This window comes from Euprymna scolopes, chromosome 2 (genome assembly GCF_053919585.1).
Source record: "Euprymna scolopes isolate OS-2025 chromosome 2, ASM5391958v1, whole genome shotgun sequence".
NCBI lineage: Eukaryota > Metazoa > Mollusca > Cephalopoda > Sepiida > Sepiolidae > Euprymna > Euprymna scolopes.
In genome coordinates, this window is record NC_136483.1 from 64,214,089 (window position 1) to 64,241,139 (window position 27,051).

At 33.7% G+C, this 27,051-nt stretch overlaps 1 protein-coding gene across 2 annotated transcripts in view; it reads left to right on the forward strand.

Moving 5' to 3' along the window:
• Positions 1-27,051, forward strand: part of LOC145291714 (acetylcholinesterase-like) — a 457,063-nt gene that overhangs the window by 72,482 nt on the left and 357,530 nt on the right. The gene's annotated exons all lie outside the window — the stretch shown is intronic.

The following is a 27,051-nucleotide window of genomic DNA, read 5'->3' on the forward strand; positions in this document are numbered from 1 at the left end:
AGAGTAGCCCTACACCGATCCAACATCAAAATCGCGGAAAATAGACACCTACATGTATCACAACATATACACACATGCAGTGGAGGCAGATTCGAGATAATGCCCATCTTCCAAACTGACAACTACTTCTACTTGCTAACTCAAGAAAAAAATTTCATAGCAAAGTTTAACCCCGCCTTAAACATCTCTCCATAATTATACACATAAATAGGCAAAACACAAAATACACTTACACGCATGCATGCTTGGGTAGGTGTGCAGCGTGTGCACCCTCACACACGAAACAACAAAAAAGCACAATAAGGCACGCACACACTTTCGCGGGTGCGCGCGCCCATACCCAGTACAGTACCATTTCTCTTAAACAAACAAACAACTAGAAATTAAACGTATGTATGTGTATGTGCGCGCGTGTGTGCGTGTGTATATGTGTGTGTGCGTGGGTGTGCACATATGATTGTGTATGCGTGTGTGTATAATTATATATCATCTGTTATCTATTCTACATCTTGTTTGTATGTATACGTGCACTTATGTTTGAGTGACCGAATCCATGTATGCATATGTGCATGGATTGGAAAGGAAACTTCAACCAATATATACATAAGGTGGAATGTATGAATATGTATGTGTGTGTGTGTGATTGTGAGTGCATGTGCCCATATATATATATGGGTGGATGAGTGTATACACATCCGTATGTATGTGTGTATGTGTATATATATATATATGTATGCACATGTATGAGTGGGTAAATGTGTTCGTGTGGATATGGATATACGCGTATGTGCGAGCCCCTGCATATGTCTGTGTGTGTGCATGTGTGTGTGTATGTGTGTGTGCCTACATAGTATGTGGATGTTTGTGAGTGTATGTGCACATACATATATGTGTGTACATATGTGTGTGTATGTGCGTGTATGTGTGTGTATATATATCTTCTACCTATTCTCCATCTTACTTGTGTGTGTGTGGGTGCGTGTACGTATGTCGGAATGATTAAGCGCATATATACACGCGTGTTTTGGTGGGAAAAAAAAAAGTATATATAACCAGGAACAGAACACTCTTACACGATATCCGTATATATAAAAGTATATATATATATATATATATATATATATATATATATATATATATATATATATATATGTATATATATATATATATATATATGTATATATATATATATAAAATAAAAAATAATAAAAAAATAAAAATAATTGTTAGCGGTGGATGTATGCGAGTACGTGTGTGGGTGTGTGGGTGGGTATGTATATGTGTATATATGTATGCTCCTACATATATTTCTATGTATGTACGTGTGTTTATGTGTGTGTGCCTGCGTACGTGTGCGTGTGCATGTGTACATGTACATGAATGTATATGTATGCGTATGTGATTGTGTGTGAGTGTATGCTATACATGGGGAAAGAAAGTCTTTAAAAAGAACACTAAAAAAGCCATAAAAACCTTCACCATATGGACTAAAAAACACTCTTTGAAACTAACTTTGACCGGTCACTGTGAACACTTAAAGTTGGAGACAGAACGTCTGAATACTGAACACACGCATCGCATCACTATGAAAAACATATTTAATATCAGCGGAGGCATATCTACAAACTCCCATTTTAAAGAAAAACTTTTTACGAAAATATCTGAAGAGAGCACACCCTAAGCTCGAAACGCGTTATAAAAATATTTTAAAATAAAAATATGATGAAAACCTTAAAAAAAACCCACAATTGTTGATGGCTACACTCTTTTAAATATACATTTTTTCTCTCGTTGGAACTACACAACCATCACTTTAAATATATATATATATATATATATATATATATATATATATATATATATATATAGAGAGAGAGAGAGAGAGAGAGAGAGAGACGTATTTGTCATTTTTCATATCTATAGTATTATTAAAAACGGATCACTGTTCTTTAATAGATTATTTTGAAGTAGTATTGAAGAAAAACTATACAAACATTCAAATTATTATTTTTTTATAACTTTTGACTGCTGTCTTTCTCTTCCCTTCTCTCGGACGGGTTTCTTTTAAAAGCAAAAACAAAAAAACTAAAATTTGGTATCACACTCATTCGCTCTTCATATTTAGGTCTCTAGCGACAAAATATTTTCCTTTTCATTGTTGTTAAGGAACATATTTTTATTTATGAGATAAATAGGATATATATATATATATATATATATATATATATTTATATATATATTTATATATATATTTTAAGTTTTTAATTCATGCCATTTCTTAATAAATTGCATTATGGACATTTATGCCTGCCTTTAAAAATACCCCCAAAAACCAAAACAAATAGCCATGCTAAAATTAAACTCTACTCTTTAAATAAAAAAAATATTTTACTTTTACTTAGAATTAATCTCTATTTCAGTCACGTAGATTATTTAGAATGAAATAAACAGCAATATTACTTTAATAGACTCATTTTTTGTTAAACAATTTTTTAATCAAAATAAACAAAAACACTTTATGTCCATTTAGAAATTAAAATGAAATCGAAAAGTAGAGTCGTTCTCTAAACAAGTCTAGTAAGAGACTAGCTCAAGAGTAACTATAACTAAAGGTAATAAACATTACTATTAAACTAGAAAATTATGAAAGGAAGTTATTACTTACGTAGAGTATTTCTTTTTTTATATACAGATGGCGATTATGTATTTCGCCAATTGACCACATTTATTTTAATTTACGAAATGTAAATTATGAGAAGGAAAGCTAAAAAAATGTTATGATTTCTTTCCGTAGATGGGAATATAGTTACAAAGAACTAATCCATTCCCAGGCAACAGCAGGAATGAGTGTTAGTCTATAATATAAATGTTTTTTTTTTTGCCAGTTCGGAGATTCAATTTAAAACAAAGCCCGGTCACAAGATCAATTTTACTTGAGTAAAGTTCTACGCACAATCTCTTTATGGGATTTATTTTGGATATTTGTTTTTTACTATATTACTGTGGGGTTTGTGTCTGAACTCATAAACGGTAAACGCAACTCTTTTTATTATTTATAGCTTGAAAATTGAAATTTTTGTAATGAAATAATAAAAACAAAATCGCCAGATTATGTTCCTGGTCAGTTGTAGGTGACGTTCAGATCTCGGGTAACGCCGTTGATAATTACTGAATGGAAAAATTAAATTGGAAACATAAGTGAAGGAAGATATATAATTAGAAAATATGATAACTTTTTTTCCCATGTTTTTATTAACACTAATTGAACATTTACGACGTTAGAATATTGTGTGGACTCGATTCGAAACTTATAAATTTTGTAGAAACTCATAATCAAAAATCCTTTTTCATTTTCACATGCAAAAATTGATTTTTGGCAAATATTTGATAAATAAAACTGTTCACACACATATTATATATTTGTCTAGTTTTTAAAAAAATGATATCATCTGATATGTTACGCTCTGATTAAGTATAGATTTACTTGTGAAACAGATTGAAGCAATTATTCATACATCTGAAATTAGTATAGAAACTTAACATAGGGATGTGAGCTGGTACGAAAATAGTAATCGTGTTTTGTATTTGTACTAGTCTGGGTGCCCGGCGTTGCCCGGATGCTTGGAGGTGTGTGTTAAGCAATAAAAAAAAAACAAACAAAAAAAAACGTGGTAGTAAACAGGCAGGCTCGATCCCGTACGGGGGAAAAAACGTGGCGTCTTTGCAGTTGCGTCAATCGCCAAACCGGAATTCACGAATGTTAAAATAAAGGCTAATCAATCGAAAAAAGGGGATGATGTTCGAAAATATCGGCGAAAAAAGCAACCCCTCCCCGTAGAAAAGTGTCCAGTTGATGGTGAAGGAATTAATGTTTTTAGCTAATCTTTCGATATTGTCACCCGAAGGTTCGAGCTTCAAAAGAATATCGATCTTGTGAAAATCTGTCGCTTCTATCGAAAGTTTTAGACATACATGATGATGATTGACATACATACATACATACATACATACATACACTGAAACAGACAGGTGAGGTTTATATTATAGATGTTTGGATTCGGCTTCCTCCATTTGTAGTCGGAACTGCTTACGTCCAACTACACAGTATGCAAATCTGTAGATGCTATCCAGCAACAACACCGAAAATGCTTCTTTATAGGGAACTAAATTTTCTTTGTATTAAAACCGACATTATTTCTAAATCTTTCCTAGTAACATAGGAACCGGTTTTAGGGAAGCTGCATATGTTATGGGTCACAACATCGGAGATGGACAATGTTCGCGTGACTTTATGTCTACATTACTACACCGAAACGTTCTACACTTATCTTCGATCGGTTGAGGGTCACTGATTTTTTTCTTTGTTGCAAGTACTAACTAAGAGCATATTGTGATTTTCAAGAAAGTAGTGTAGCCTAGAATAAACCTGGGGTCGAATATAGAAGTCTCATGGCATGAATAAAAGTTAAAAAAAGTCTACTTGTAAGTCACTGGGTTTCGTAGCATTTATATATTCAGAATTTTGGTGTTATTTTGATTCTTTAGACCACTGATCTTATCTTGGGTGTCATCTTTACAACGTTTCCATCGATATAACCTCCGACCTTCTTAAGGCGTATCTAGTCGCCCTCGGGAATCTTTCCATCGAACTCGGAAATCTGTACGGAATTTCGAACGGAACAGTTTATCTACTTCACTGGGGTAGTATGCTTTCGTTCTGTCAGCCATGTCAGCGGTCTTAAGTAATTTGCAATTGTATTTTTCGGTCGCCCACGTTGAGGATTGCACCTTCAACCTTTCGGAGAATATCACTTTGCAGTAGTCCGAAGAATCAAAATAATACGAATAAACAATCCTCATTTAAAAAATTCAGAAACGTAATATTCAGTTTTTTGTATGGGCGACTGTTTTCATCTCATTCGAATTTTATAGATTTTTAATCGATAAAAGCTGTTTGTTTTATCATGACGCATAAGTACTTTATTGTTAATATTTTATTGCAAGCACATTTAAGTGCAAATTTGTGTGCGTTTTGAGATCATATTTTTGTTAATGTTTATACGAATGATTCGCCGTTTTTTCTCACATTTTCGTGCATCTCGAATTTTTATCCAACATTGTCTTCATTTAAGTTATGAGAAATTCGGATGTTGAATAATGCTGATTCTCTACGAAACAACTGAAAAGAGTAGTAACTGTCACCGAGCAGGCGATGGTCCCTCTGGTGTTTAATCTACACCTGGGATCAAAAAGTCTATGGTTTATATAATAGATAGAACAGTCCATTTGGAGGGTGATTCCCCCCTCCCAAGCTGATTTCCGCGGTTGTGAAAATCAGTATTTCTTCCTTTTGGGACAGACCAGCAAGGGGTCTGTGAGCTTCCTCTTTCTGCCGGAGCGTCTCGGTTCTGACATCCCTTTTGGAGGGTCTGTGTCAAAACAGTCATACACAGTTTCAATTACCTCACTGCCGTCCTGCGGTGGGTTTTTCATTTCCAGATTTGGTTCAGGTGTCTCGTTTGTCTGAACTTTGGGCCCTGAATGATGTATGTAAGATAGCCGATTCTTCGTAAGATCGTGCCCTGTTCCCCAAAAGAAACGTTATTTCTAAATTGTCTTAAATACACGTTATCTCCGCTGTGAAACCGTTTCGTTGGCATTGTAGATGTTCTGTTGTATACTATGTGTTTGGGAGCAGTTTATCATATACCGATTTTATTTTCCGTCCAAACATGATTTCTGCTGAGGTTCCCGCATCTGGTTTGTTCGGATTTCTAGTGATTCTGTAAACCTGCAGAAATTGCTGAAGGGCCTTTTCTGTCGGTGTACCGGACGCCTTTTTTAATGCCCTTTTAAGCGTATCGACGAAGAGTTTGGCCTGGCCGTTGCTTCTGGCGTGGTACTGGGGTGTCATAATATGCTTAACTTGATAGGTTTCGCAGAATTCTCTGAACTCTGTCGAGGTGAACTGTGTAGCGTTGTCCATAACCAAACAGTCTACAACCCCAAACCGAGCAAATAATTCCAATAAAAAATTTGTTGCCGTGGTCGGTTCTTTGCATCTTAGTACCTCTAGCCATTTAGAGCAAGAGTCAACTACTATCAGGTAGTAAAAATCCTCCAAAGGTCCCGCATAATCGATGTGGATTCTCGACCATCGTTGTTCAGCCTTAGGCCAAGGTTTATATGTTATCGGTGGTGCTTTTGCAGCCAAAGCACAGCCTTTGCATCTCTTCACCATGTCGGTAATAACTTTTTCCATAGCTGGCCAATAAACAAAACTTCTCATTAGGCTTTTCATTCTGTTTATTCCTGGATGCCCCATGTGAAAACCCCAGAGAATTCTTTTTTTAAGGGTTTGGGGGATGACAACCCTTTAACCGTATAACAGTATTTCGTCGCAACCATAAAAAATCCCTGAACTGGTGTCACCCAGTGCTAATTTCTGCTTCGTGGTTTGAATGAAATTGTCATTTAGGGATTCTGACTTAATTTCCTGAATTTTGACCGGCAGTTCGTGGATAATATTGTTTATCATGGTTTTTACATCACAATTAATACGTAGTGCCGCAATTACTGAATCTTCAAGAGGTTCCATTTTGGCAGGAATCAGTCTCGATAGACCGTCTGCATGGGCTAGTTGTTTTGAGGGGAGAAATTGAATTGTAAAATTATAGTTCCCCATCTTAATAGTCGGTTCACAATTAATGTTGGAAGTCCTTTTTTTATCCAAAAAATGGATATCAACGGCTTATGGTCGGTTTGTAGAAAAAAATGTCTTCCGTACAAGAACTGGTGTAATTTTGAAACTGCAAATATAATTCTTAGGACCTCTTTCTCGATCTGAGAATAATTCTTTTCTGCTGGAAAGAGAGCCCGTGATGCGAAAGCAATAGGCTGTTTCGAACCATCCGGCATTCGATGTAGCATGCACGCCTCGATCGACGCCATATTGACTAGCCTCGCTAGCTACTATTATGTCCAACTGCGGGTTGAAATGCATAGGAATAGTTTTGAAGTCAGGATTGTTTTTATTTCTTGGAATGATGTCTGGCAATCTTCTGTGCGCTCCCAAACCTTATCCTTTTTCAGCAATTCATTAAGTGGTGCGCGCAATTTGTACATATTTGGGATGAACCCCTGCTAATAATTTATCGAACCTAAAAAACTCTGCAATTGAGTTATGTTTACTGGTGCCGGCATTTCTTTAATAGCAATCGCTATTCTCTACGAGAATGTCTCTGTAAAGCTTATATACCATGAATATATTTTCATAACACCCTACATACACACATTAACACATACACACACTAACACACACACAAACACACGCACACGTATATATATATAAATGTAAATGTATGTGTGCTTCTGACAAAAGGGTAAAACCTTGGAGAACTTTTACTATGTTTACATATGCTCAATAATATATAGATCCATTTATTTATATTAAAAACTTATACACGCATATCATTTTATAACATGCTTTTAGTTGTAGCTATAATAAGCCTGATTTTTCTCAGGCTAAAGAAAATAGGGTCCGCTCTTCACATCTTCATATCATAAAGTCTGTATAATATAAAGGCGCGAAGAACATACTCTTTTTGTTCCCCTGAGGAAATCGAGCTTTCTACCATATGAAGACATAAAGACGGATCTCCTTTTCTACTTTGCCCAAGAAAGTCACGTTTATTATAGCTAAATTTGAAACATGTTCCGAAATTTGTAGCCATTCTATGTTTGTACACAATAAATTTTAATATATATATATATAGTAATTTATAAAATATATATGGTGATTAAGCTACACTGAATATTCTGCGTTTCATCCACTATAGGATTCGCCAGGCTTATGCACGCCCATTAGCTGATAGGAAGGGGCGCGGTGGATACTAGAAAGCTGATTGGCTAACTAAAATCCTCAACATATATAAAAACGAGAAACAATCACAGAATTCGCGCATAAGCCTAACAAATCCTATAGTGGATGAAACGCAGAATATTCAGTGTAGCTTAATCGCCATATATATTTTATAAATTACTAACTAGCTCGACCTACGTATTGAGCACTTTTGAAGTAAATACTTAAAGTTTACGCATAAATCTATACTTTCGTATATTAATTTTATGTGAGTAAATGAAGTAGTTATATATATATATATATATATATATATATATATATAAATTGTTTTCCTTAAAACTATAGAAAGGGTTTCACTAGGACTTTATGGTTATTGAATTTAATACCCTAATATCTGTGAACTAATGCTGCACGAAACTTTTTTTGATATGTATGAAAATACATTTTATGCACAAGAAACGCTGATACACTGTCTTTTCGTGAGGATCACTTTATTCAAGAACCCAGAATCAGATTACTTCTCTTGGGACTTCTCGGATCAATTACTTGCATTGAAAACGATTTTCTGGATGATTTTACATATGATTGTACTGGATATTAACTTTCGATTCATTTTTTTGGAGTACTCCTATTTTCCGTTGGATTATTTTCCAAAAATTTGAGTTGATTTGCTATTAACTTTCTTATCTTTTCTTTTTCTATTTCTTGCTCTTCTCTTATTATTTCAATACTTAATTCGACATATTTTATTTATTGCTTCTTTCATGCCCGTCTCTCTTTTGTCTTTTTTCTTTCTGATCTAAATCTTTTTAAAGTCGGTGATGTCTTTGTACCCTTATTTTTGCAGATTGCCGGCATTTTCTGAGAAGCATTTAGCTTCGAAATGTCATGTCCTAAAGAGCTTTTTCCCTTATTTCCTGTTCTGTAACTCTCATTGATTGTAATAAGGTTTTAATGTGACTTTACTCTTTATTCTTTTTACTTGCATATCCAGATAAAATTCATATTGAGTTTCTTTCTTCTTGATATATCTTCGCTCCTTATTTCCTTTTCTCTCACAATCATTTTGTCTCCTTCACTTTGTACTATCGGAGAAATTGGTTTTCTCTCATGGCGTTATTATCTTTTGATTATAATGGAATATCCCAAACTTTTATTCTGTATTTTTTTTACATTCAAATGCTCACAAACACACACACACACACATAAAGATAGAGGGAGGGTAGTTAGCGATAATTATAGAAACAGTATAAATAAGAACGGATGGCCAAACAAGATACAGTGCGAGGAATAAAATGATAGACAGTTAGTGAGAGATTAGTTTATTTGAGAATTAATTGCAAATTACGGCTAATTAAACCATTTAAATAGATTTTCTCAAACGTAATTGTATCTCAGAACCAAACATATATTTTAGCGCGTATTTTGTGTAATTGAAATATATATGAAATAAAGCTTTAGGCAAAGAAACTATGATTTTCTTAATATATACTATTATTACTACTACTATGACTTCTTCTTCTTCTTTTCCTACTACACTGTTAATAAAACTAAGAATGTTTATATATATTAAGCGTTTTATTTGTTGTAGATGAATCATGGTGTAATAAGTAATCTAAAAGAACGTATACTCTTCATAATCGAACATCAAATCAGTAGCATAATTGTAAATTTATAGCTAATCAGAACCATTCAAATGTCTTTATTTCTTCAAACGTAATTGCATTTCAAAACCAAAGAATATTTTATCACGTACTTTGTGTAATTGAACTATAGGTAAACAAACAGCGATTTTCCCAATACTCTACTTCCCCTTGTGCTTTCCCAATATTAGTATTCTCCTCCTCCCCCTTCTCCAACCACTACTATGTCTACTACTACTACAACTACTACTACTAATTTTAATAACAATAATAATTATATATATATTAAGCATTCACTCAGTGGAGATGGATTCTGCATTATGTAATATAAACGAACGTATATTCTGCGTATTCGATTATTCAATAAACGCGTTTATCGATGAAAATAACATTCTCTACTTAAGCCTTAAAGACCAAAAGCAATATCATATCTTTCATAATTAAAAAACGCCTGATCTAATTCACCATAATTGTAGCCACATATCCCGGTCTGTTGACATAATAATCTACAAGCATAAAGCTCGATCGCGTAGTTTTCAAAAAGGATGGTTTATTGAGTGTGTGTGTGTGTGTGTGGGGGTAAACGTGACAGACCAACCAACCGTCCAAGCGGTACAAGAAGATATAGATACAAGATCGCATCTTACAAGATAGACTATTATTCGACATAGTTAGCATATCTAATTTAAACCTTGTGCAAGGATTAGCATCACACATTCTGCAGAGTTTTTTTTGTTCATGACATATTTGACATTCGTAATAGTTTATTACCTTATTTATGTCGTATAAATGTCTCTCGTCTCTAAGATTTAATCGCCAATTCGGTTGCATGATACCAAACGCCTATGTTAAAAAAAAAACATCACTCGGTTTGGTTTAGTGGATGGCTTACAACTCGATATAAGAAAACAGTAAACCTTTTTTGTCAAGACTAAATGTTGTATTCCTTCCCCCGGTGGTCGTCTGGGTCTCTTATTTGGTATCTGAACTCAGTATCTTGTAATCATATCTGGATCACATCTTGATATTTTATTCTTATTTGCTTAAAGATGCTTTTGGCTGAATGAATACGAACAACGTTTAATATTCATGATATTTCTTTATTCAATTCAACCAACAATTATTTCTAACCGGATTGATTATAGTCCTAGGTATGACCATAAAGTTCATTCGGTGGTGATGCTCCAACTTGGGAACTTTGAAGAATGGTGATACACTCTTTACTTACCATTATTTCTAGGTTTACTCTGACCAAATGAATAAATTAACTAGTATAAGCAAACATATAAGTAAATATATAAAAGAACATCAAAAGTCACATTTTTAATACACAAAGAGATATGCCCCATTCCCTCCAAATGTGAAAAAAGAAAAGGGTTAAGTGAATATTTGTTAAAATACGTGCAACCATTGGCTTCGAAAACTGGAGACAAGGTTACCAAAGAATTTGATTGACTAACTAGCATATGTGTATATATAATAATGAGCGGTAACATTAGTTCGGAGCAATAGTTTGACTAACTCCCATGAGAGAGTAAAACACGAAAAAATTTGTGTAGCTTAATTGAAATGTATATTTTCATAACTTACTCTTACTATATATATATATATATATATATATATATATATATATATATATATATATATATATATATAATGGCAGTAGAGTTTAGTTTCCTAGAAGTACATCCAATGAAACAACATGTGTCTACTAAAAAGTTCTCAATGAGTAAACAGAGCAGGTATATTAAATTTATTTATACAAACATTGATGGCTACATATGTGCATACATGTTTCTGTAATCACCCGTGCTGGGGAGATTACGTCTTCAGGCCATGAATTATCTTCGATATATATATATATATATATATATATATATATATATATATATATATATATATATATATACGAATGACAGTCTCTTCTACGAATTGTGTGTGTTGGATTATTTTTCTTTTATATTAAAATGTTAAATTCATTTAATCTTACCCATCATCATCGTCGTCATGATCATTGAGGATTAATGTCGTTTGGAACACATCTTCAGTTTAAAAGTGGCACAAAAACCGCAACGAATGACCGTTTCTTCTACGAATTGTGTGTGTTGGATTATTTATTTTTCTTTATTCATTTTAGATTCATTGTATCGTACCCATCATCATCGTCGTCGTCATAATCATTGCAGATTTATGCCGTTTAGAACGCTCTTTCAAATATATTTTATATGTGTATATGTGTGCGTCTGTGTGTATGTGCGTATGTGTATATGCGTATGTATGTTTGTGTGCATGTGTATGTATGCATATATGTGTGCGTGCATGTGTTTATTTGCGTGCGTATATGTGATGGAGAGGTCTCCCGTAAGCCGTTGCGAAGGCAATCCCTCTAGGAGAAGCAAATCTCTGATTTAAAAGACCAGTACCCACATTAAACTGGTTTTGCTCTTGCTTGTTGCTGGATCTCAACATTTTGAATCGGCAGAGAGACTTAGCTGTCGTACAAATTTAAAACTGTAATTACATCTTTGTACAGATACTCTTTCAGACATTTGTGTATAAAAAAGTCATGTGGCGATGGAAAAGCTGTGACACGTGTAGGCCTTAGAGGCTGGAAGCATGTAATAACTGATCTACCATCATTATATCTATGTATGTATGTATTTATGTATGTATGTGTGTAAATGTGTATGTATGTTCATATTTGTACATGTGTATGTATATGTATCCATATCTATATATGCATGTATATGTGTATGTGTGTATATATATGTGTGTATGTATATGTATATATTTGTATATATATATATGTGTGTATATGTATGTATGTATATGTGTGTATATGTACATATATATGTATGTGTATGTATATGTAGGTATGTGTATGTGTATGTGTACATGTATATATATGTACGAATCTGTATGTGTATATGTAAATGTGTGTATGTATGTGCTAATGTATATGTGTCTATATGTGTATGTATGTATATAAGTATATATATATGTGTATATTTGTATGTATGTATGTGTACGCATGTATTGTGCATGTATGTATATATGTATACATGCATGTATGTATATATGTGTGTATGTGTATGTATGTGTATATATGTATGTATATATATATATATATATATATATATATATTTATATATATATATATATATGTATACCAATGACCGTCTTCAATGTCATGTCTGCTTGAGGATGTGCAAGTCGCTGGCAGGATTAAAAGTCAGTTTTGGGTACATGGGCTTTCAGTGACTGAGGGAGTAGCACTCGAATGATAAGACGTTGCAATCATCATTTATGTATGTATATATATATATATATGTATACATACGTATACATATTATATATATGTATATATATGTATGCATATATATGTATATATATACATTTTGTATGTATATATATACATATAAACGGTCGGGTTTCAATCCTGGCTTGAGGTAGTTGCCTGTCTAGCCGCACTGATGAGCTGTGAAACAGCGAAACAGTACTGTATGTGGATGACTATATATATATATATATATATATACACTTGTGTCCGATATTATTCATACCCCTCGTATCTTTGAGATTTCTATAAGAATATTGCTCAAACCAGAAGGTAGACAATATTAAAGGGATTTCAGACAATAAATCAAGCATAGGCATTTAATTTAAACTCAACAAATAAATAAATTATGCAAGTTTGAAACATTATACAAAGAAAAACAATAATGGCACTAGTTCAAAATTATTCATACCTCTCTTACTAATAGTCAATAGCATGCCCTTTATTCTTAATAACTGCCTGTAACCGTTTTGGATATTTATCAACAAGGTTTTTACAAGCATCAACACTGATTTTTGACCATTCTTCAATGCACTAGTTCTCTAAATCCCTCAAATTTCTAGGTTTCCGCTTTTTAACCTCAGTTTTCAATATGTGCCAGAGGTTTCCGATAGGGTTCAGGTCGGGACTCTGGCAAGGCTATTCCAAAACATTAATTTGATTATCCTCAAACCATTTCTTGACTATTTTGGCAGTATGTTTTGGATCATTATCCTGTTGAAGGACCCAGTTTGGTCCTAAATTGAGATTCTCCGCATCCTGTCTAATGTTTTTCTGGAGTATCTCAAAATATTGCTCCTTCTTCATGGTTCCATCTATCTTGACCAAACTACCTGGACCACTAGCCGAAAAGGAGCCCCAAAACATTAGGCTACCACCACCATGTTTCATCGTGGGTATGGTGTTCTTTGGGTTGTAAGCTTCTCCTTTCTTCCTCCAAACGTAAGAAGCATCCATATGGCCAAACAATTCAATTTTTGTTTCGTCAGTCCACAAAATACTTGAGAAAACGGACTCTGGAGAATTCACATGGGTCCTAGCAAACTTTAGACGTGCTGCAAGGTGTTTTCCGGTGTGCAATGGAGTCCTTCTTGGTCTTCTTCCTTTCAGACCATTTTCATGCAGAGTCCTTTGCAATGTTTGCCTTGATATTTTTATGCCAGATGACTCCAGATTTTCTAAAATGTCCTTAGTAGTGGTGGTTGGATTTGCATTAACACTTCTTACAATATTCCTGGTGGCTCTAGCAGACAGTTTCCTTTTCCTTCCTCTACCAATCAAGTTGTTTGTTGTGTGGTGGCTCTGGAATTTTTTGATGATGCTCTGTACTGTTGCTGTAGGGACCTCAAATTTCTTGGAAATTGACTTGTAACCTAAACCATCCTTATGTGAATTCGCAATTTTAGTCCTAAGATCATTACTAAGCTCTTTTTTCTTCCCCATTCTAATAATTTTTATTCTTTTATTGGTTTTCAGTTGATATCATTTTAATTTCTGAAAAATGCAAAAAACGAAATGAAATTAATCAAAGGTTGTATAAAAGCATTCAAAATAAGAATCAAACAGGAAACAAACAGTCAGAAATTCGATTAATACTGAAAAAATAAGGGGGTATGATTATTTTTGAACATTGCAGATTTTATAAATAGCTGTATATTTCTTTTATTACGAGTATCCCGAGATTTTAAAATGACGAAAATGATCAGAAGAGGTTTATTAAGAATATGTATCAATATGGACGTAAACAATAAATTCTTACAAAGTTACACATAATAAACTCAATTTTCAAGGTGGGGTATGAATAATATCGGGCACAAGTGTATATATATATATATATATATATATAAATATATATATGTTTTGAGAAAAATAGAAAAACCGAATGAAATTATTAAAATAATCAACGTTTCGTCCTTATTTCAGAGGACATCTTCAGGATAATTGAAGTAAAAATGCAAGAAAAGAAAAAGTCATAGATCGTACGAAAAAGAGGACAGTTTTTGAATCCTACCCATGTCGGGAAGGACAAACATGTGTGCGTATGGGAAGGTTGGGTTGTTCGATGTCTATATATACACTTTTAAAAAACTATCCTCTTTTTCGTACGATCTATGATATTTTCTTTTCTTGCATTTTTACTTCAATTATCCTGAAGATGTCCTCTGAAATAAGGACGAAACGTTGATTATTTTAATAATTTCATTCGGTTTTTTTATTTTTCTCAAAACATAACGTCAACCACCGCTGGTATTTTTACATTCCTTATATATATATATATATATATATATATATATATATATATATATATATATATATATATATATATATAATTCCAAGTTTATAATTAGCAGTGATCCATTTTTACTGATGTTTACACGATGATGAAAGATCCTATCCTTGAAAATGCACGAGTGAAAAATTTTCTTTATTCGACTTCCTCGTTTGAATTATTGATAGACTAATGAATATTGTAATTTATCATAATTTCATCATCTAATTACTTACTTACAAACAAGGCACAGTGCCACTTTGAAGTAGAGGGCTACTATCGGCGACATAAGTTGCAGGGATATTATGAAAGTAGATGAGTAGCAAGATGTCTATTCGCATAACCCTTGAACTTCTGCATGTCAGTACAGTTAAGAAAGCAAAATCCCGGAAGTGAGTTTCAAAGTCTAGCAGTTCTGGGGAAGAAAGTATTAAAGTAGAATGCTTTCTTACACCTAGAGATCTCTACTGCGAAGGGGTAGGATTATGCTGGTTGTCGGGTTTTTCGGGGGTATTTACGTCGAGGGGGCACAAGTGCTTGTAGTTCGTCAGAGAATTCACCATTAAAGTACTTGTTTAACAGGCACAGTGATAAAGCATTTCAGCGATGAGACAGACGATGAAGCCTAGTGTACAGTTCAGGACCTATCAAGTTGGCGACTCTCTTTTAAACCGTATCCGGGAGTGAGAGATTAGTAGCAGATGCACCAGTCCAAATGTGACAACAGTACTCTATACATATAAGACTGGCTTGTAAGTATCTACTTTAAAGCTTAGCTATGGGATAAGATTATACTTTAATGCATGCCTTAGTTGAAAACATTAGATGCTAATGTGTATCGATTTCGAAAAAGTCAGTCTGCTAAGGTTAAGGGTTCAGAGCTAAGACCCTTCTATGTTACATGCAATAGATTAAATTTAATGGCAGCTTGGGAAATAGAGCAATTGGTTAGTGATCAGAAGAGATGATTTAACTACTAGAGTACCGTATAATTACACGTTAGGATATAGAGTTTAAGGTAGAGTTTAGGAGAGAAAATAGGCAGTCGTCTTTTTTTACGGTTTCGAGAGAAATCATAGGTACATAGTGAGTCGTGGTTTATTATTTAGTTCCTAATTTAGGCCAAGCACAAACAAAAGCACAGTACTAGGTAATAAGAGCACATTTAACAAGAAAAAGATTCCAAAACTACGAAAGGAGTATAATTAAAATGTTCCGAATGTTAAGTCAAAGCTGAAATAAGAAAAATATAATTGCAATGTACAATGGTTTGCGATATTAAAACGAATAGATTTCAGAAGTTAAATAAATAGAAGAATTGCTTAACTTTTGGTCCAAAGAGAATAATCCTGTGTTCTTCAGTTCATATCGTAAAAGAAAGAAGAAAAACTTGCCCGCATGGCCAATCCATGTCAGGTACTTAAGGACCTGTTTGAGGGGCGGGGTGTAATCTTTGTACGATTCTGTATTCTTACTTATTTTCTTATTACCCCCCCTTTACTTCTCTAGCTTCATCTACCTCTAAAGTTAGAATATTCTAGATTCTAAAGTTTAAGAGAAGGTTTACCTTTTAATTAAATACGATAATAGATCTGGTATCAATTTGAGCACTCGGATTATTTTGTATTAACTTAGATTAGAAAAAATCCTTTGAAATCTGGTTTAAAGTAATACAATGCAATATTAAGGCACAGACTTGGTTAAGTATTAAGTTTAGAATAGTTAAAAATAATGCATACTGCAGGAGAAAGGCCGTGTTTTTCGAGTTTAAATATCGGTGCAAATTTATTTTGGAAACTTCTCGTTTTCAAAAAACTACAAAATATATATACACATAGATTTAAAAACTACAAAATACACCACACACACACACACACACACACACACACACACACACACACACACACACACACACACACACACACACACACACATATATATATACGTTGAACATTAAAACAGTCGTAATAATATAATATATAATATTATATATTGTAATATATATATATATATATATATATATATATATATATTTATTTTACTAGCGAGGAAATGATGATCTCTTCAGAATAGCATTGATTAATGACCATTTTGAACTTCATACATACACTAAATCATAATTTATTTTCGATCACTTTTTTGTTGACAAATGTATTTATGTATATAATACAATTAAATTACAGATGATTACAAAGTAGCAAATGAATAAAACAGAACCGAAAAAAAATCAACACTGAAAGTTGTACAAGATTCAAACCTCCCCCCACCGAAAAAAGGAAAGACAACAATTCACTGTATTCACTTGATCGACGCAATTGCGAGATCTTCGTAACATCGTATTTAAATATTTATCACAGAGCTTGAAACGCGTATTATTAGTACATTTGATCTTTCTTTTAACTACCTGGTTCATTAGTCAACGTAGCAAAGGCATCATCTGTGATAGGTGGTCCATTTGTTGTGCTCAAGATCCCCATTCTCATAGCAGGAAGACGAAAGAACAGAAACAATAGACAAGTGACTTTTACCATATGTACAAGTAATTGAATTTAACTTACTGTGTGAACTACGAACAAAATAGAGATATGTGAGTTGTCTGGTCATCTAATATATGAGAGATAGAAAAAATGGCCGTGGCTGCTTCCTATATGATTATTCGATGACTGTTTTAACGTCCAATGGTACCAAATTCTTGACGACCTGTTCTATTCAGAATTAAATTCTGCCCAGTTGCTACAATCGTTACGAATCCGTACGATATTATCTTACTGTTCACCTGCAAAAATACATTAACCCTTATCATCATGTGGTCATTGGGCCTTGATAAGTGGCGATCTATTAATACTTAAAAAAAAAACTATAATCATGTATTTCTGTAATCATTGTTTACTCTTCACGCGCTTTTGTTTACATCAACCCTTTCTCACCGCGACAATGCACCTGCATGAAACTCTTTGAGCGTCAATCAGTACATGAATATCGATATACAAGAATAAATTCTATATTCCACTCATTTGAACCTCTGTTTTGCTTTTACCAAACTTAAAAGATCAACAACAAATAAATGAATCTTCCATGTCATTTGTGCAAATAGATGTAACAGAGTGCGGGCAAATGTATGGCAGCACCAGCAGCTGTGCGACAACCAATGTATGCAAAGAACCTAGAGTGTGCGAGATTACGTCACAGAGAGTAAGAATGAAAGAAAAAAACGTGTTCTGAAAAATATAAGAAGGAAATGTATTACACACGCCACCCTAGAGCGACAGGAAAAGACTGTAATACACATGGCCGGACCAAAGGCAGAATACCACGTATTCGACACAACAGAGTCTTGTTAAACACATTGGAATACGCGAAAACTTTTGAACAAGAAAAAAGGCGTTATGCTGGAAGTACATGTAAATAAATGTCTGTTGTTTTAACTGAAAAAAAGGGAGTCGAATTCTTTTCTTTTGTCTTTGTTTCCGTGCAACTGTTTGCATACATCGTCTGAGTCCCAAGTGTTGGCATATGTCAGCTACTATACACAGAAGCAACCTGTCAAATTTTAAATGTCTGATATATTTTAGAGCAAATCAATAATTTAACTCCACTGTTTTAGGAACAAATACTTTATTTGATGAATCACACAAGAAAACACAATCACGTAAGGACGATTATGGATCAAGGTAAGCAAAGCAACACACCAGATGTGGGAGTATGCATTCAGTGTGATTCCCGAAGCAGTCAATACCACACTGCAATGTTAACTCCCTTCTTCACTCAGCCTTTTCTTGAAGATATCTGGCCACACAATCGGCGTGATATGTGAACACTTTTAGCGGCTGGTGATCTCTTTTCTTCCCCGCAACAAGTTTCTCAAAGAAGAAACAATATTCTTTCTCTAATCTCTTTTAATAGTAAGTGCTCGGCTGAGTTCCAATTCTTTATTGCCCATTGTAAAACATACACAAGAACTCAACCTCCTACCGCCATTGAAATTAATCCTTTTTGTGTACGTAAAACCGAACGGATATTCTATGAACACTTTATTTAATAGAACCTCACACACCTGGAACACATTACCGCCGAATTACTTCCTTTCAATCTAAAACTTGATTATTTTCAAATTAAATGTAAGCTTGTAAACATATTCTTTTGCGTAATCAACTGATGTTTCTTTCGTCTATCCTTTTCAACGCTTACATAGTACAGTTAAGGATACAAATGGTAATCTAATTATCCTCGAGTAATGTTTGACCTTCGTAGGTTATAATTCATACATATTTAATAAGGCATTCTATGGATATGAATATAGTAAATAAAGAAATGCATTTATTTGTATAAAGGTTAAATTATGAGAAATATACATTTTATACGTTTTTTTAATCACAAATAAAAAAAAAGAAACACTGTCTCACACTCCAGTTCTATCTGCTAAAACCACAGAAGATCAAATTTTATTGAATGTTGTATACCGGTAACAATTAGTAATCCTCACGTACTGCATGATAATTTATTCACAGCACGAACTCATCTCGACTTGGTTAGTGTCCAAACGAAGAGAAAAACTGACAAGAAATGAGATGTAGAATAACACAAGTTACCTCCTAAGGAATATAACAGAATATTCCAACACTGTTTGAAAATCTGTTCGTGTGTGTTAGTAAAGAGCGTCTGATTTAGTATCTCTATCTCTACTATTATATAAATATCACTTTGCGTGTGAGTTCCTCCCTCACAAGTTTCGAAACGGCTGACAATATTTTTTGCAAATTTCACACAAAGCTAATTTTTATGTCTGGCAGTGTCCTTAGATATGCTTTGTATAGAAATTCATCCGATAATTATCGAAAATCGAAATAACTGATTGTAAAAAAATAGCTTTTCTCTCTTACATATATATATATATAAATAATTTTACAGGGAACCGGCAAGGGAGATAATAAAATTTCAGCAAATAATTTCTTCTTAAAAAAAAACGATTTATTATAATCTGGAGATATCGCTTAGTGGTAGAGAATTCCTCTGTTTAAACCCGGATGCACCTCACCATTTTATTTCAATTTTTTCTTAGTCATCAGTTGAATTTACGATAAAAGAAGAAGTACCATTTAAAATCGCTGCAATCTATTTCTTGGATTGCATATTTAAAAAGTAAACATTAAACTGAAGTGGATTTTCTAGTGCATTCATCGTTAAGCCCAAATATCAGCTGATGTGATATTTATAACAAACACAGACGGAATTTGATAATCGACATTATTAGTTTTTTTTTCGATAAAAATTAGTCCCCAGAGCAAATTATTCCTCGTAATATATAATTATCAATAGATGATTGCTTCTATAATAATATATATCCAATCCGTATAAATTAAAATATCATATTATTTATTTATTTGCGTTAAATACGCTTAATCATGATATTGGAATTCTATTGAGATGAGTAATTTGTATATTTTTTTATTTAGTTATTTGCAGACTATTATCCTCGTCTTCTATAGTTGCTATTTCACGATGTTTCGGCCAAGTATTCCCCCTGCCCTTCGCCAGATTGTTTACCGAGACGGGATAGGTATTCTGAATCTTCAACTGTATCTTCAGTAATTACTGCTTTCTATAGTTGCTGTCGTCTCACTACATCGTGGAACAACAACTATAGACCGCAAATAAATAAATAAAAAAATATACAAATTAATCATCTCAATAGAATTTTTTTTTTTTATTATTACATTTTCACCCCAAACAAGGCTCATTGCCACTTTGGTGTAGGGGGCTACTATCAGGGGAAACATCTACTGGGGTACTATGTAGGGATTAGGGCAGCGAGATGTTGGTTCACGTTGCACTTGAACTTATGCATGTCAGTACAGTTGGGGAAGCAGTGACCTGGAATGGAATTCCAAAGTCTAGCAGTTCTGGGGAAGAAACTACTGGAGTAGAAAGATCTTTTACATCTAGGGATCTCTACAGTGTGGGGTGGGATTTTGCAGCTTGTCGGGTCTGTCGAGGGTGATCACGTCGTGGGGGCACAAGTGCTTGCAGTTCTTCAGAGCATTCACCATTATAATACTTGTAGAACAGGCAGAGGGATGCAACGTTTCGACGATGGGACAGAGGCTGAAGTTTTGATGCCAGTTTAGGGCCTATCAGATTTGCGACTCTCTTTTGAACCCTGTCAAGGAGCGAGAGACTAGTAGCCGATGCACCGGCCCAAATATGACAGCAATACTCCATACATGGGCGAATAGTGGCCTTATAGAGGTACAGGATACTTTCGGGTGTTTCTAGCACGGTAGAGAGAGCCCACCTTCCTTGCAGCAGCCCTGGCAATGCCCTCGATGTAACTGTTCCAACTCATGTTTCCAGTGAACGTTAGGCCAAGGAGCTTGAGAGACGTACTCTCAGATAAAGAGTCGTTAGCCATTGCTATAGGTGGTAGAGAAGGTTTCTTGTAATTATTGAATGAAACCAGTTTTGTCTTGGTGGCATTGAACGTGACCATCCATTTTTGTCCCCATTCCACTACTGATTGGAGGTCATCCTCTAGTGTTACTGCCATTACTTTAGATATATGTTCGTTTGTTTTCCTGTCGTGCCTGCTATAGAGTGTGGTGTCATCAGCAGATATCCCCATCTCAGAGGCAATCTTGTCGGGGAGATCATTTATGAATATCAGGAACAGCAGAGGTCCAAGGATAGATCCTTGGGGCACTCCCGCATTTATATCATATTGTTTAGATGTACGACCGTCGAGGACAACCTGGATTTTTCTCTTATCTAAGAAGGATTTAATTACGTTAAGTATTCTACCAGTGATACCGTAAGATCTAATCTTCCTGAGGAGACCCTCATGCCATACCCTGTCAAAAGCCTTAGATATATCTAGAGCTACCGCTCTGCCCTCTCCCGCTTTCCAATAATTACTAAAATATCATGTTTAAGCGTATTGTACGACCGGGCCTGGGGGCACTCTAGGATAAGGGTTAAGTGTTAGGTAAGACAACATGATCAGTTCTGGAGAAACTTGGGTATGGCTTACACTATTTTGATGATTCGCATGGATATGAATATAGTAGATAAAGAAATACTGTGTAATTTTACTTCCTTAAGGATGCATTGCGTGATAACAAAGTATTAAATTATGATCAAGATAACTTTATACCGCATATTACAAAGTTATTCATATTATATTTGAAAATAACCATGTTATAGCCAGTCGAGAAAATAACCATGTTATAGCCAGTCGAGAAATAGACACACGGTATTACGTTTCACAAAGTTCTGGGAGAGAACCTCTGTCCATGAGATTCTCGTTTAGTTCTATTTAATACAATCAGGTTGCTTGTATGAGGCTAAGAACTTACGAAACATATGTACCGGACCCGATTTAAGTATTTTATAAGAATGTTTTATCATTAATAACTATTAAATTGCATACACTATAAGTAATTATGACTTCGATTAAGTCTCGAGAGACAATCAATACGTTCTGTAAGCGTGACTGCGCGTATAATTGTAAAGCAAGATTGCACAATCCCTAAACACACCTCACTTCAGTCGGCACTGTCTGATTACAGTGGCAAAGAGAAGTCCAGGATGGCTGGAAACAATGATGATATAAGCGGAGAGTACATACAATATCAGGTATTAGTAAATTGCCATTCACCTGGTACTGGCTAGGCTCAACATTGCTTAACCAGTGTTCTAACGGAAACCGGTTTGTATACGTGATTATGCCGTTCTGTAAGTATTATATTTATAAATTAATTATTTAATTTAAACGTTCGTATTATTTAATTTAAACGTTCGTATTATTCCACAACTAAGAATGTCTATCCTTACTGTAACATACTTACGTAGAAGTAAAGAATTTTTTTTAATTTATGGGAAGAGAAAATTTTAAATAAATGTTTCTATACAGAAACACTGGAAAGAAGGTAATGTTTGAATTTTACAGAAATTTGAAAATATAAAATAAACCAAAAATAATTAAGAAAATCCCCAAAAATGAGCTAATATTTTGTGTAAAAATCAGTTCTTGATTTAAATAATATTTGATATATAAATTAAATTTAGATACGAGCGAAAAATAAATAGTAAAAACAAACCTATAAAAACTGAATTCGTTTGAATCCTCTCGACTGTTTACAGTTATGCTGACATTTAGCATTTATAGGTGTTTAAATTTCCCTTAATTCTCGTGGCAATTGTTAGCTGATTAAAGGTAACGTCTTAGCAAATGTAGTCAAAGTCGACTTTGTAGCTGGATTCGAATCTCCCAACCAGTACGAATTGCCACTTCTTATTGCACTGATGATCGCGTAAGCATGAAACACTATTATTTGTAGGTATAAAAAAATAATTATTAATATTTGTAATATATATAATCTTTAGTTTTCACCCAAAAATATTTCCATAAAATCGGCTCCCCTAAAACATTTTCCCCAAAATTAGAACCGCTGAAAATTAAATTTACAATTTTCCACACAATATTATTATGATGCGATTATATATTTTTGCATTTATATGATGCTGAAATGTTTTGAGTTAGTGAATTATGTGAATTTATTAATATCTGTTGAAAATGCATATACTGGAAATTAAATCGGTATTTTTTGTTTTTACTAATCAACTATTAATTTCCTTTACGGATGTTTTACACTTAAATAATTTGATAATCTACATACTACTAAGAGTCTGCAGAGCTGATTGCCTGTTACCGTTCGCAATTCACCTGCATCAAATAATGTCACAAAACGACAAATTATGCAAATGAAGGGACAATACGAAAAGTAGTACGCGAATGATAAAACTAATTATGAGAGAGGGGTAGAGACGGAGAGAAGAGAAGAGAGATAAACAGGATACCTGTGTGTAAGTGAGAGAGAAAAAGAAAGAGTTGTAGAGAGGAAGGAAGGATAACAAAGAGGAGGGGATTTTGAATGAAAATGGCATCAGAAAAGTGTTTTAAAAAGTTCAAAAATAAGATTAAATAATTCTTCACTTGTAGATCGCTTAATTTTTATCTATTCATATATGTATTTCTGTATCCTTTATCTATAGTTTCTATCTTCTTCTTTTCTTTCTTTCTCCATTTTCTTATCTATCTTCGCTAACTTTACCTTTCTATTTTATTATCGATTTATGGGAGGTTAAAAGTATATCAAATGTCGATTAAAAGCTGATTAAAAACTTACGTCGATCAAAAATTTGAGTTTTAAAATCAACTAGTCCATGAGTAAAGAGCTTATTATTATTAGTAGTAGTAAAGCGCTTATTATTATTTTATTAATGGTAAGATGCTGGGTTCTAATGTAAAATGCATCGAGAATTTTATTTTTTTAAAAATAGTTTTCGTGTTGCACATTTTTGTATTATCACGTCCTTATTGAACTTACATATTTTCGCTTCTATTGTCTTTCACCTCATCAACTCCATGAATTTCACCTGAAGATGATTCGAAGTCAGAACGAAAGCGCTCGTGATAACTATGAAACTTTCATTAATATTTTTAATTTTGATAAATATATATTTCGACAAATTAAAAAAAGAATAATAACGCAAAGTATCTCCGCTGTATTTCACAATACGTCTCTTTGAATATATATATATATATATATATATATATATATATATATATATATATATATATATATATATATATATATATATATATATTCTTCCGGCCTTGGCAGACGTGTTTTAAATATTCTCTCCAGTGCTTTTTCTGTGCACATTTGAACTTTTCTTTTAATGATTTTGAACTCATTCCATTTGTGATTTTTTACAAGGAATTCTGCCGTTTGGATCATTTTGGACCATTTGGAACTTACCTGTTGGATTGGAAGTTTTTAATTCGACCGTGTTTGGATTTTAACATTCTTGGATTTTTTACCCTTCACCGGACTATCCATTCATGTAAAATCTTTTTATCATTTTTTCTTTTACCTCCTATTCCCCTTACCTCACCCTTTTTTTAACCAAGTAAGATCTGTGACTTACTTGTGGTTTCATTAAATACTTTTACATGCACAATCCGATCTCGCATTTTGATAATTCCTGCCCTCTGACGAGAAGGAGAGTATTTCTTCGAAACTCCGCGGATTAAGGACTATTCACTTATCTTGTGCATCCTTTTTAAAATTAAATATGTTTTTAACTATTCTTCAATATATTTTTAACATGTTTTATTAATCATTTGTTCATATATATATATATATATATATATATATATATATATATATATATATATACTTAAATAAGGGGGTAGTCGCCAACAATGTGTATTTTTTAACATTATTTTCTTATTCCGTGTCTTGGTTTTTCATTGAGAATTCTGTTTGGATCATTGTAATAATGTTTTTAAATCATTGAAATCGTTTTTACGCGTTTCAGACATTCTGTGAAGCGTCCTCGTCAGAAATTATTTTCAAATGTGTTGGAGATGTAAAAATGGCATTTTCGTAGTTCATTTGAAGTGTTTTCCAAGGGGTTGAGGCATGTAAGTGTCTATTATTCATTGGTATGTTCAATTTTTATTACTCTCTTATTGGGCTTGTCGAGGCCGCTGACCTTGGCTGTAGTCACTCTCTCTTTCTGCTTGTGTTTTTTTCCCTTTTCCTTTAGGGTATGGTGTGTGAGTGCGTGTGTGTGTTTTCTTTTATTGGTTTGAAAATGTGTGTACTGTTTTATAGTATTATGAGGTTATTTGCTTCCCTAGGAAGGAGACTGTGATCCAAGGTCGTTACTAATGTGTATGTGTGAGGAGAGGGGACCAGCTCTTCTGAAATAAGGATAGAGGTGCTTTCATTCTATTTTGATATTCATGTTTTGGATTCTTGGATTTTAGTATTGTGATTTTTCGTTTCAGTCTCTTCGGGTATTCCTTATATTATATTTGTTTAGATAGAGGGGTGTATTTAAAAATATGTATAGGGGATTTTTTAATGTTTCTATTTATTTGTCTCCCCATGTGGGTATGGTCAGACCCAGGATCGGTTCCTAGTGTGGGGAAGATTTTGTTCCCCAGAGGAAGGGAGCAATTGGAGGGGGTATAGGTATGAGAGGGGGATGATAGAAGGGATGATAGTTGTCTCAGTCATGAGGGGGTTCTCTTCCACTGACTGAGGAGGTAGCGAGGTGTTGGAACAAATATTATGCTATGGTTCTAGGTGTTTCCTAGTGTTGTTGGTTTCGAGGTTAAGTAGGGTTGGTATTGTTGGCATTGTTCAGTGTGTTTTATTAGAGATAGGGGTGTTATGTTTGTGTGTGGTTGTATGCGCGCACGTGTGTGTTTTAATGTGTCGGTTCTGATTTATGTGTGGGTGTGTATATATATATGTATATGGATGTGCATGCGAGTGTGCCTGGCATTACATTGCATTACATGTTTTTTGTGTTGATACTAGGCTCTGTTCCATTCAGGAGTGAATCTGGTGATGAAGTTTTTTTCCTGTGTAATTAAATAAAAATAATTGTTTGTTTGGAAGATTGGCATTATTTTGAAGCTGTTTCCACTGCATGTGTGTACGTGTTTTGAAACATAGAGGTGTCTGTTATCTGCAATTTTGATGTTGCTCTTATGTAAGGCCACTCTATTGCTGAAATCTTTTACCTATATCTCATCCTTGAAACGTTTTTTTCAAGATTTATATATTTATCTATTTTCGAATCTCCATTAAAAACATTTTTCCAACAAATTATCATACAACATTACCTCTAATTACCTATGTTCATTTAATATGTTTTAGAGTCATCTCCTTTTCTACATCTAAAATATCCGATAATCGTAAATAATAATAATAAGGAGGAACGAAAGAAAATAAAAAAAATTGAAAAGAAATTGAGATCCCTTAATTTAAATAAAGAATGAGAAAGTATAGAGTAATGTTAAACTTTCCTTCCTTATTGAATAAGTTTTAAACAAAAACCGTCTTTTAAATCACATAAATAGGTT